A 13,205-nucleotide genomic window follows, 5' to 3' on the forward strand; every position below is an offset into this window, starting at 1 on the left:
TGATGCAGAGAAAGCATTTGATAAAATTCAACACCCTTTCATGATGAAAACTCTAAGCAAATTGGGTATAGAAGGAACATTCCTCAATATAATCAAAGCAATTTAAAAAAAACCCACAGCCAGCATCCTATTGAATGGGGAAAAGTTGGAAGCATTTCCACTGAAATCTGGCACCAGGCAGGGATGCCCACTCTCACCACTGCTATTTAGCATAGTTCTGGAAGTTTTAGCCAGAGCCATCAGACAAGAAAAAGAAATCAAAGGAATACAAATCAAGAAGGAAGAAGTCAAACTATCCCTCTTTGCAGATGATATGATTCTGTACTTAGAGGATCCAAAGAACTCTACTAAGAGACTATTGGAACTCATAGAGGAGTTTGGCAAAGTGGCAGGATATAAAATCAATGCACAAAAATCAACAGCCTTTGTATACACAAGCAATGCCATGACTGAGAAAGAAGTGCTAAGATCAATCCCATTCACAATAGCTACAAAAACAATCAAATACCTTGGAATAAACTTAACCAAGGACGTTAAAGATCTCTACGATGAGAATTACAAAACCTTAAAGAAAGAAATAGAAGAGGATACCAAGAAATGGTAAAATCTCCCATGCTCATGGATTGGAAGAATCAACATCATCAAAATGTCCATTCTCCCAAAAGCAATTTATAGATTCAATGCAATCCCAATCAAGATACCAAAGACATTCTTCGCAGATCTAGAAAAAATGATGCTGAAATTCATATGGAGGCACAAGAGACCTCGAATAGCTAAAGAAATTTTGTACAACAAAAACAAAGCTGGAGGCATCACAATACCAGATTTCAGGACATACTACAGGGCAGTTGTAATCAAAACAGCATGGTACTGTACAGAAACAGATGGATAGACCAATGGAACAGAATTGAAACACCAGAAAGCAATCCAAACATCTACAGCAAACTTATATTTGATCAAGGATATAAAACTAATTCCTGGAGCAAGGACAGTCTATTCAATAAATGGTGCTGGGAAAACTGGATTTCCACGTGCAGAATCATGAAGCAAGACCCCTACCTTACACCTTACACAAAAATCCACTCAACGTGGATTAAAGACCTAAATCTACATCCTGACACCATTAAGTTATTAGAGAACATTGGAGAAACCCTTCAAGATATTGGCACAGGCAAGAATTTCTGGAAAAGACCCGGGAGGCACAGGCAGTCAAACCCAAAATCAACTATTGGGATTGCATCAAATTGAGAAGTTTCTGTACTGCAAAAGAAACAGTCAGGAGAGTGAAGAGACAACCGACAGAATGGGAAAAAATATTTGCAAACTATGCAACAGATAAAGGGTTAATAACCAGAATCTACAAAGAGATCAAGAAACTCCACAAAAACAAAACCAACAACCCACTTAAGAGATGGGCCAAGGACTTCAATAGACATTTTTCAAAAGAGGAAATCCAAATGGCCAACAGGCACATGAAAAAATGTTCAAGGTCACTAGCAATCAGGGAAATGCAAATCAAAAGCACAATGAGGTATCACCTCACCCCGGTTAGAATGGCTCACATACAGAAATCTACCAACAACAGATGCTGGCGAGGATGTGGGGAAAAAGGGACACTAACCCACTGTTGGTGGGAATGCAAACTGGTCAAGCCACTATTGAAATCAGTCTGGAGATTCCTCAGAAACCTGAATATAACCCTACCGTTCGACCCAGCCATCCCACTCCTTGGAATTTACCCAAAGGAAATGAAATTGGCAAACAAAAAAGCGGTCTGCACCCTAATGTTTATTGCAGCACAATTCACAATAGCCAAGACCTGGAACCAACCTAAATGCCCATCAATGGTAGACTGGATAAAGAAATTATGGGGTATGTATTCTTTAGAATACTATACCGCAGTAAGAAACAACGAAATCCAGTAGTCATTTGCAACAAAATGGAGGAATCTGGAACACATCATGCTGAGTGAAGAAACCAGTCCCAAAGGGACAAATACCATATGTTCTCCCTGATCGGTGACAACTGACTGAACACCAAAAAGGAAACCTGTTGAAGTGAAATGGACACTATGAGAAATGGTGACTTGATCAGCATAGCCCTGACTGTTAATGGACAACTTAATACATTATCCCTCATAGTATTTTTTTTGTCTGTTCTACTTAATACGACTGGTTTAATTCTGTAATTATCACACAGTTATTCTTAAGTGTTGAAAATTAACTGAAATGTGATCCCTGTTAAACATAAGAGTGGGAATAAGAGAGGGAAGAGATGTATAATTTGGGGCATGCTCGGGCTGACTTGCCCCAATTGGTAGAGTTGGAAACATACCAGGGGATTCCAGTTCAATCCCATCAAGGTGGCATGTGCCAATGCCATCTCACTATTCCAAGTGATCAATTTCAGTTCACAATTGATCATAATGAAAGGACTAAGAGTCAAAGGGAGCACATAAACAAGTCTAGTATCTACTAACACTAACCAATAGAATAAATAAAGGGGAGAGTGATCCAACATGGGAAGTGAGATACTCAGCAGACGCATAGAATGGCGGATGTCCTAAATAGCACTCTGGCCTCAGAATCAGCCCTAAAGGCACTCGGATCTGGCTGAAAAGCCCATGAGAGTATTTCAGGCATGGAAAGCCAAGACACTCTGGCAAAAAGATCTCTGTGAGTGAGATCCCAGTGGAAAGAACAGGTCTTCAAAGAGGGAGGTGCCTTTCTCTGAAGGGAGGAGAGAACCTCCACTTTGACTATGACCTTGTCTAAACAAGATAAGAGTCGGAGAACTCAGAGGGCTTCCATCGCCTTGGAAACTCATGACTGGAGCATAGGGAGATTACTGATGCCATAGACAGGAGTGTCAATTTGTAAAGTCAACAACAGGAGTCACTGTGCACTTACTCCTCATGTAGGATCTCTGTCCTTAATGTGCTGTACACTGAGGCTTAATGCTATAACGAGTACTCAAACAGTATATTTCACTTTGTGTTTCTATGGGGGTGCAAACTGTTGAAATCTTTACTTAATGTACACTAAACTGATCTTCTGTAAAAAAAAAAAAAAAAGAAATTATCAATTCCCAACTTGACTCTCACTGGGATTAATCATGACAATAGGTCTGATCTGATTTCATCATCATTAAAAAAAATCATCTATTATTTTTCACTTTATGTTTCTGTGTGGGAGCAAACTGTTGAAATCCTTACTTAAGGTATACTAAGCTGATCTTCTGTATATTAAGATAATCGAAAATGAATCTTGATGTGAATGGAAGGGGAGAGGGAGTGGGAAAGGGGAGGGTTGTGGGTGGGAGGGACGGAATGGGGGGGGAAGCCATTGTAACCCATGAGTCGTACTTTGGAAATTTATATTCATTAAATAAAAGATAAAAAAAAAATCTCAAAAGGTGAATTTCACTCCTTATACATTACATTTTGGTACACAATTGGTTACTACAGATCAGGGAAAACATATGGTATTTGTATTTTGGGGCCTGACTTATTTTATTAACTATAATGGCTTCCAGTTGCTTCCATTTTTCTTGAAAAACACAGGATTTCATTATTCTTTATAGCTGAATAGTATTCCATACTATACACATACCACAATTTACTTATCCATACCTCAGTTAATGGAAATCTGGGTTGATTCTATGGCTATTGTGAATTGAGCTGTAGTAAACATGGTGGTACAGATAATTCTTTCATGTGCTGATTTTGTTTCATTTGGGTAAATTCCCAGGAGTGGGATTTCTGGGTTATATGGTATATTTATTTTCAGTTTTCTGAGAAATCTCCATACCATCTCCCACAATGGCTGTACTTGTTTATATTCCTATCAATAGTGGATTAACGTACCTTTTCCTCACATCCTCACCATTTATTTTTTGCTGATTTCTGTATGAGAGCCATCCTAACTGGGGTGAGGTGAAACCTCATTGTGATTTTGATTTGCATTTCCCTAATGGCGGGCGATCCTGAGCATTGCTTCATGTGTCTGTTGGCCATTTGATTTTCCTCTTTTGAAAAAGCCTGTTTGGGGCAGGTTCAGTGGCATAGCAGATTAAGCCACACCACCTGCAGTACCAGCATCCCATATGGGCACGGAGTCAAGTGCCAGCTGTTCCACTTCTGATATAACTCCCTGTTAATATACCTGGGAAAGCAGCGGAAGATAGTTCAAATCCTTGGGCCTCTGCACCGACATGGGGGAGTAGGAAGAAGCTCCTGGCTCCTGGCTTGGGCCCTACCCAGCCCTTGTTATTGCAGCCATCTGGGGAGTGAACCAGCGGTAGAAGACATCTCTCTCTCTCTATCCCCCTCGCTGTGTCTCTCTCTATAACTTTGCCTTTCAAATAAATAACTAAGTCTTAAAAAAAAGAAAACAAATACCTGTTCAAGTCATTTAAGTCCTTTTTCCATTTCTTAACTGTATTATTTGTTTTTTTGTTCTTGAGCTTTTTATAGATTCTGGATATCAATCCTTTATTAGCTGCATAGTTTGAAAATATTTTCTTCCATTCTGCTGGTTGCCTCTTCACTTTCCTGAGCATTTCCTTTGCAGTGGAAAAGCTTCTTGGCTTGATGTAATCCCATTTGTCTATTTTAGCTTTGATTATCTGTGTTTTGGGGTTTTTTTTGAAGAATTATTTGACTATGTCAATGTCATGCAGAGTTTCCCATTGTTCTCCTCTACTAATTTGATGGTATCAGGTGGTAGATTAGATCCTTGTTCCATTTTGAGTTGATTTTTGTATAAGGTGTAAGGTATGATATCTTGTTTAATACTTCTGCATGTGGAGACCCAAATTTTTCAGCAACATTTGTTAAAGATACTGTCCTTTCTCTGGGGATGGATTTTAGCTCCTTTGTGAAAGAGTAGGTGGTTGTAGATGTGTGGATTGATTTTTTTTTTTGAGTTTCTATTCTGTTCCATTGTTTTACCTGTCTATTTCTGTGCCACTATCAAGCTGTTTTGTTTATACCTGCCCTGTAGTATATCTTGCAACCTGGTATAGTGATTCCTCTGGCTTTGTTTTGTTGGATTTATTTTGCTTTTTTGAAAAGCAGAGTAGTATAGAGAAGGAGGGATGAAGGGAGGGAGGATGACAGAGAGAGAGAGAGAGAGAGAGAGAGAGAGAGATCTATCTGCTGGTTCACTCTCTAAATGGACACAACAGCTGAGCTGGACCACTCTGAAGCCAGGAACCAATAATTTAACATAATTTAATATAGGTCTCCTAAGTTCGTGGCAGGGGATTAAGTATTAGGCAATCTTCCAACTGCTTTCCCAGGTGCATAAGCAGGGAGCTAGTTTGGAAGTGAACCAGCAGGGACTTTAGCCAGCATACTGATGTGAGATGTCTGTGTCACATGCTGTGACTTAACCTTCTGTGCCACAGCACCAGCCCATGTAGATGAGTTTAAATAGAGACAAATATTTCAAAATAAAACTCAATATTTGCCTTGTTTTACCAAGAGGGCTAAAATTTAGAATAGGATAGATGATTGAAAGATGTCTACAGTCTTTGCAAGTAAAGAATAAAAATTATTTAGGAGAAGTCCTGAAGTGTTCAGGAGACTGAGTCTTTCTTTCTGTTCTTTTCCACTTTGCCTCAAGATAGCTTGTTATGGGGAGATTATTGAATAATTGATAGTAGCACTGTAAGTTGTGAAACTACCAAATGAGGCATAAATAGTGTTGTTTAACAGATGCAGACTTGCCAAATAACGAGAGCTGTGTTATGGAGAAAATCATTCCAAATCACATTATGATATTACATTGAGATATTACATTAAGAGGGAGTTGTGGGTGGGGCAAACAAATTGAGAGTGGAACCATTACTTTACCTCCTGTAACCACAAGATGAAAATACAAAACATTTTTCATCCTTGAAGTGTTTCTTAATCAAGTCTTCAGACCAAATAGGAAGAAAAATCATAGTAATTTAGATGAAATTCAAAAGAAAAATAAAATATCCATTAGTTTGTGAAGCATATAAAAAACCCACTAATAATAGAAATTCAGATGGCCTATCTCAGGTATTATAGAAAAGTCCAAGAAATATGTTATGTTCATTTCATTTGCAAAACAAAGAAAATGCAAAGAAAATAGCCATCTGTATTTTCCTATAGATATTCGTTGACATTATTTTAACGTTGGCCAAAAGTAGAGGTATGATTGTATGACATTACCCATTAGACCTCCTTAAGGGTAAATTGCCCTTAGTGTAAGTTTCTTTGAATTTTTTGCTGATAAATCTGTCCTGATTTGCTTTATAAAATCAAGTTAATGTGTCAAAACAAGAATGCTACTTCTAAAGATACCTTTAGGATGTAGTCAACTTAATAAAAAAAAAAAAAAGCCAAGCATCTTCTGATCTTAGTCAGTCATTCATCTAAGAAATATGTCTTAAATAGAAAAACATGGAATTGTCTGCCCTATTACCACATAATGATCAAAAATGGGAGAAGGAAGAGAGAACTATATAATCCAAATCCTTCACTATGTAATGATTTATAAGATACATAAAGCCCATGAAGGAAAATCATCTAGTCTAGATTTACCCAACTAGGAAGATGCAGGACTAGAATCTAGGCTTCCTGTTACCTACTCCGGGCTATTTTCCCACATATCGTGACATTGTCTCCACCAGTGTTAACCAGCAACAGCTGAAAACATGACATTGCACTAGATGGTATGGTAATAATTTCTTCAGCTCCTTTCTCTGTACCTCAAAGCTGGGAAGCATAAATTTGCAAACCAACCCCAAATTATATTCTAGGGGAAGTGTGACTATTCAACATATAGCTTCGTGACAAAACCGTCAGAACTGACACCCAAACTTTAGACCCTTGTTCTATTAAAAACATTTTTTCTGCTTTTCTTTGGGCCAATTCTGCCTTCTAGAAAACGTTTGTCATTTATTCTATGTTTGAATGACTAACTTGGAATCCAAACTAGGATATGCCTTACTCTATCTCTATCACTCTGAAGACTGGAGGGCTACTTTGTGCATCAGTCTGAATTTCAGCTAATCCAAGTACCCATGGATGTTCAACTTCTGAACTGCCTGGACTCTTGCTAATTTATTGTATCATTCTAACATTAAGTTATTCTTATATTATTAGCCACATGTGTTTAAAATTACCTGTTAGCTTCCTTACATGTAATTGCCCATTATTTTGAGATTCCTTGAATAATTTTTGCTGATTGATCTGTCATAATTTGATGTCTAAAATTCACTTAATGTGTTGAAATTTTGATTGTTTGGCAAGTTGTCACCAATTATCTAAAAGTCATATATCTAAGCTAAAATCTCCTTCTTGCTACTGAAAATTTTTGTTGGGATACAAGAAACAGTAAACAGGAAGTAAAAAGTTTTTATTTGAATCAGAGATAGTTAATATTTTAATTTTGTATATTTCTTTTTTTTTTTTTTTTTTTTTGACAGGCAGAGTGGACAGTGAAAGAGAGAGACAGAGAGAAAGGTGTTCTTTTTGCCGTTGGTTCACCCTCCAATGGCCGCCGCAGCCGGTGCGCTGCAGCCGGCGCACTGCGCTGATCCGATGGCAGGAGCCAGGTGCTTCTCCTGGTCTCCCATGGGGTGCAGGGCCCGAGTACTGGGGCCATCCTCCACTGCACTCCCTGGCCACAGCAGAGAGCTGGCCTGGAAGAGGGGCAACCGGGACAGAATCCGGCGCCCGACCGGGACTAGAACCCGGTGTGCCAGCGCCGCTAGGCGGAGGATTAGCCTAGTGAGGCGCGGTCCCAGCCATATATTTCTTACTAATAGACTATGAGAAGCTTTTTTAAAATTATATGAAAATATGCACTATGGAAAAGTGATTCATGGCTGTCACAGTTTTTGCACCAGAAGGAACTTACCCTTTAATTCTACTTTCCAATAACTTTTTGAAGTCACCTAGTAAAAAAAATGTGTCTCATTTATTTTGATGGTTTATGTATTTATTTATTTGAAAAGAGTGTAGCAAATAGGCAAAGAGAGAGAAACAAAAAGAGAAAGAAATTTTTCTGGTTCACTCCTCAATTGGCCTCAACAGCCAGTTCTGGGCCAGGCTGAAACCAGAAATCAGAGAGTCCATCGAGGTGTTCCATAGAGGTGGCAGGGGCCCAATCACTTGGGCATTCTTTGCTGCCTTCCCAAGTGCATTAGTAGGAAGCTGGAACTGAAGTATAGTATCCAGGACAAAGATCGGTGTGCCGATATGGGATGCTGGCACTGAAAGCTGTGGCTTAAACTGCTATTTTACAATGCCAACCCCAAGTGTAATTTTTAAATGTCTTATTCTGGGTATTAAATTATTATCAAATGTGGAAAAGTAACTAACAATATTTTAGAAACTGTTATTTTATTTATATTGTCATAAATATATTATTTACTATAGAAAGTGCTGTACATTATATAAATATAAGACAGTGGAACCAATGTACTTTAAGAATTAAAACTGGAGATTCTAGAGTCCTAGGGACTCTTATTTGCAGAATTGATATCTCTCATATCTCTAGTAAAATTTTTGATGTCTACCGCTATGATGAATTCAGGATTTTGGATAAGAAGAAAGAGTACTGAAGAGTTTTGTTTCATAGATAGAATCTACTGAGCTGAATAAATAATTTGATTAACAATGAACACATAGTAGTAGCAACTAGCCCTATTTCAAGCTTCAATAAATGACTTGATTAATGACGTTTGGAGGTATAGGAAACAAAGTTTATGAAAAAGGAGTCTAAAAAAGCCACCTAAAAGAGACACAAAATTCTGTTTCTGGATTAATGCAAATACGATGAGGTTACATCATCCTGTTCTACAAATATTTTGACAGTTATTTAGATATATGAGTATGTCCCTTTTCCCTATTGGAGATTTATTCTGCTGTGGAATTCCCCATCTGTTCTTTCTGTAGGAGTAATAATCCCATTCCACGTATGGGCACCTTAGAGTCAACAAATCAAATAGTTCATTTTATTTACATATCCATTTGAAATGGTAGACACACATTTCTTCATTTTGCAGCTCTAAAAATAAAACTTGGAGAACCTAAGTGTTCTGATAAAGTGCCAGTACCAGGACAAGAACCTAAGTAAGTCTGCCTTCACAATACACACATTAAATTGTTTTCTATGTGTTAATCATATTCAAACTTATTTTTGAAAATACATTTATATTTTTATTTTTATTTTTTTATTTTATTTAATGAACATAAATTTCCAAAGTACAGCTTATGGATTACAATAGCTTCCCCCCCCCAATAACTTCCCTCCCACCCACAACGCTCCCTTCTCCCACTTCCTCTCCCCTTCCATTCACATCAAGATTAATTTTCAATTATCTTTATATACAGAAGATCAATTTAGCATATATTAAGTAAGATTTCAACAGTTTGCACCCACACAGAAACACAAAGTGTAAAATATTATTTGAGTACTAGTTATAGCATTAATTAAACACCTAAGAGTAATTGTGTATTAATTACAGAGTTCAACCAATAGTTTTAAGTAGAACATAAAAAATACTAAAAGGGTAAAGTATTAAGTTCTCTTTTTTTCTTTTTCTTTTTTTTTGTTTGTTATATAGTTATTTTTTTATTTAATAAATGTGAATTTACAAAGTGCAACTTTTGTATTGTTGTGGCTTCCCCCGCAACCTCCCTCCCTTCCATGGCCATCCCCTCTCCCACTCCCTCTCCCATCCCGCCCTTCATCACGTTTCATCTTCAATTACCTTCATATACTGAAGATCAACTTAGTATATACTAAGCAAGGATTTCAACAGGCTGCACTCACACAACCGCACAGGCATAGGGTATTGTTCGACTAGTAGTGTTGTTTTTAAGTTTCATAGTAGAACACATTAAGGACAGAGATCCTACATGGGGAGCATGTACCCAGTGACTCCCATTGTTCATTTAACAATTGGCACTCTTATTTATGACATCAGCAATCACCCGAGACTCTTGCTATGAGCTGTCTAGGCTATGGAAGCCCCTTGAGTTCACTGACTCTGAACTTGTTTAGTCAAGGCTGTATCACAGCGGAGGTTCCTTCCTCCCTTCAGAGAAAGGCGCCTCTCTCCTTGATGGCCTGATCCTTCTGCTGGGGTCTTGTTCACCAGGATCTTTCATTTAGATTGCTTTTTGCCACCGTGTCATGGTTTTCCATGCCTGTGAGACTCTCATGGACCTTTTAGCCAGATCCGAATGTCCCAAGGGTTGATTCTGAGGCAGGAGTGCTGCCATTCTATGAGTCTGCTGTGTGTCCTGTTTCCCCCGCAGGATCATTCTCTCCCTTTTAATTCTATCCTCCATTATTTGCTTACACCGGTCTTATTTGTGAAATCTCATCAACACATACCCTATCTTTTTGATCGGTTGTGTATTTATATTTATCACTTTACTAAGTACGCTGGCATTGGTACCTGCCTACTTGGTAAGACTGAGTTGAAATCTCCTGGCACATTTCTAGTTCCACCATTGGAGGTAAGTCCGAGTGAGCATGTGCCAACCTATATATCTCCTCCCTCTCTTATTCCCACTCCTATGTTTAACAGAGATCACTTTTCTGTTAATTTTAAACACCTAAGAATGATTGTGCATTGATTACAGAGTTCAACCCGTGGTCTTATATAGAACAAACAGAGCAACAACAACAACAACAAAAATACTAAAGGAACAAAATAGTAAGTTGTTCCTCAACAGTCTAGACAAGGGCTGATCATGACATTGTCTTTCATAGTGTCCATTTCACTTCAATGGGTATCATTTTAGATGCTTGTTTAGTTGCCATCGATCAGGGAGAATGTATGATATTTGTCCCTTTTGGACTGGCTTATTTCACTCAGCATGATGTTTTCCAGCTTCCTCCATTTTGTTGTAAATGCCCGGATTTCATTGTTTTTTACTGCTGTATAGTGTTTCATAGAGTACATATCCCATAGTTTCTTTATCCAGTCATCCGTTGTTGGACATTTAGATTGATTCCATGTCTTAGCTATTGTGAATTGAGCTGCAACAAATATTGAGGTGCAAATGGCTCTTTTTTTCTCCCCTTTAATTCCATTTGGGTAAATTCCAAGGAATGGGATGGCTGGGTCTTGTAGTAGCGCTATATTCAGGTTTCTGAGGACTCTCCAAACTGCATTCCATAGTGGCTTTGCCAGCTTGCATTCCCACCAACAGTGGATTAGTGTCCCTTTTTCCCCACATTCTCGCCAGCATCTGCTGTTGGTTGATATCTGTATGTGAGCCATTCTAACCGGGGTGAGGTGAAACCTCATTGTGGTTTTGATCTGCATTTCCCTGATGGCTAGGGATGCTGAGCATTTTTTCATGTGTCTCTTGGCCATTTGGATTTCCTCTTTTGAAAAATGTCTGTTAAGGTCCTTGGCCCATTTTTTATTGGGTTGTTTGTTTTGATTTTGTGGTGTTTTTTGATCATTGTGTAGATTCTAGTTGTTAATCCTTTATCTGTTGTGTAGTTTGAGAATAATGTCTCCAATTCTGTTGGTTGCCTCTTCACTTTCCTGACTGTTTCCTTTGCTGTAAAGAAACTCTTCAATTTTAGGTAGTCCCATTTGTTTATTTTATCTTTGATTACCTGTGCCTCTGGGGTCTTTTCCAGGAATTCTTCGCCTGTTCCAATATCTTGAAGGGTTTCCCATATGCTCTCAATTAGTTTCATGGTGTTGTGGCGCATCTCTAGTTCTTTGATCCATGTTGAGTGGATTTTTGTATAAGGTGTAAGGTAGGGGCCTTGCTTCATACTGCAACATGTGGACATCCAGTTTTCCCAGCACCATTTGTTGAAGAGGCTGTCTTTGTTCCAGGGCTTGGTTTTAGGTCCTTTGTCGATTATGAGTTGGTTATAGATATTTGGATTGCTCTCGGGTGTTTCTATTCTGTTCCATTGGTCTATCCATCTGTTTTTGTACCAGTACCAATCTGTTTTGATTATAATTGCCCTGTAGTATGTCTTGAAGTCTGGAATTGTGATGCCTCTGGCCTTGTTTTTATTGTAAAGGATTGCTTTAGCTATTCTCGGTCTCCTGTTTCTCCATATGAATTTCAGCATCGTTTTTTCTAGGTCTTTGAAGAATGACTTTAGTATTTTGATTGGTATTGCATTTAATTTGTAAAATGCTTTTGGAAGAACGGACATTTTGATAATATTGATTCTTCCTATCCATGAGCATGGCAGGTTTTTCCATTATTTTTGTGTCATCTTCTATTTCTTTTTTAGTGTTTTGTAATTTTCATCATAGAGGTCTTTGACCTCCTTGGTTAAATTTCTTCCAAGGTACTTTATTGCTTTTGTGGCTATCAAAGACGTGCTGCACACAGAAATACAAAAACAAGAACTTCACTGCAAAAAAAGTGAATGTAGAGTAACCTACAAACAAAGTTCAAAATACATAAACAGCTCATTTAGGAAACATGAATGGGAAAAGACAGTACTTAACAGTAATCACACTGAATGTGAATGGTCTTACTTCTACTACCAAAAGACATAGACTAGATGATTTGATCAAGAAAGAGAATCCATCTATATGTTGCCTTCAGGAGACACACCTTATCAGCAAAGATGCACACAGACTGAAAGTGAAAGGATGGAAAAAGATACTCCAAGCTAACAGAAATCAAAAAAGAGCTGGTGTGGTCATCCTGATATCAGACAAAATAGACTTTAACATAAAAACTATTAAAAGAGACAGAGAAGGACACTATATAATGATTAAAGGATCTATCCAACAGGAAGACATTACTATTATCAATGTATACGCACCTAATTACAGGGCGCCTGGCTACCTGAAAGAATTACTAAAGGATTTAAAGGGAGATATAGATTCAAATACAGTAGTAACAGGGGACTTCAACACCCCACTCTCACCAATGGACAGATTAACCAGTCAGAAATTCAACAAGGAAACAACAGAGTTAATTGAGCTATAGACCAAATAGACCTAATAGATATCTTCAGATCCTTCCACCCCACAGCCAAAGAGTTCACGTATTTCTCCCCAGTACATGGAATGTTCTCTAGGATTGACCATATGCTAGGCCATAAAGGGAGCCTCAACAATTTCAAAAAAATTGAAACTATACCATGCAGCTTTTCAGACCATAGCACAGTGAAACTCGAAATCAACAACCCAAGAATCTCTACACCATATGCAAATAT

Source organism: Oryctolagus cuniculus, chromosome X (assembly GCF_051225735.1).
Source record: "Oryctolagus cuniculus isolate XC-2025 breed Fujian yellow rabbit chromosome X, ASM5122573v1, whole genome shotgun sequence".
In the NCBI taxonomy this organism is placed as follows: domain Eukaryota; kingdom Metazoa; phylum Chordata; class Mammalia; order Lagomorpha; family Leporidae; genus Oryctolagus; species Oryctolagus cuniculus.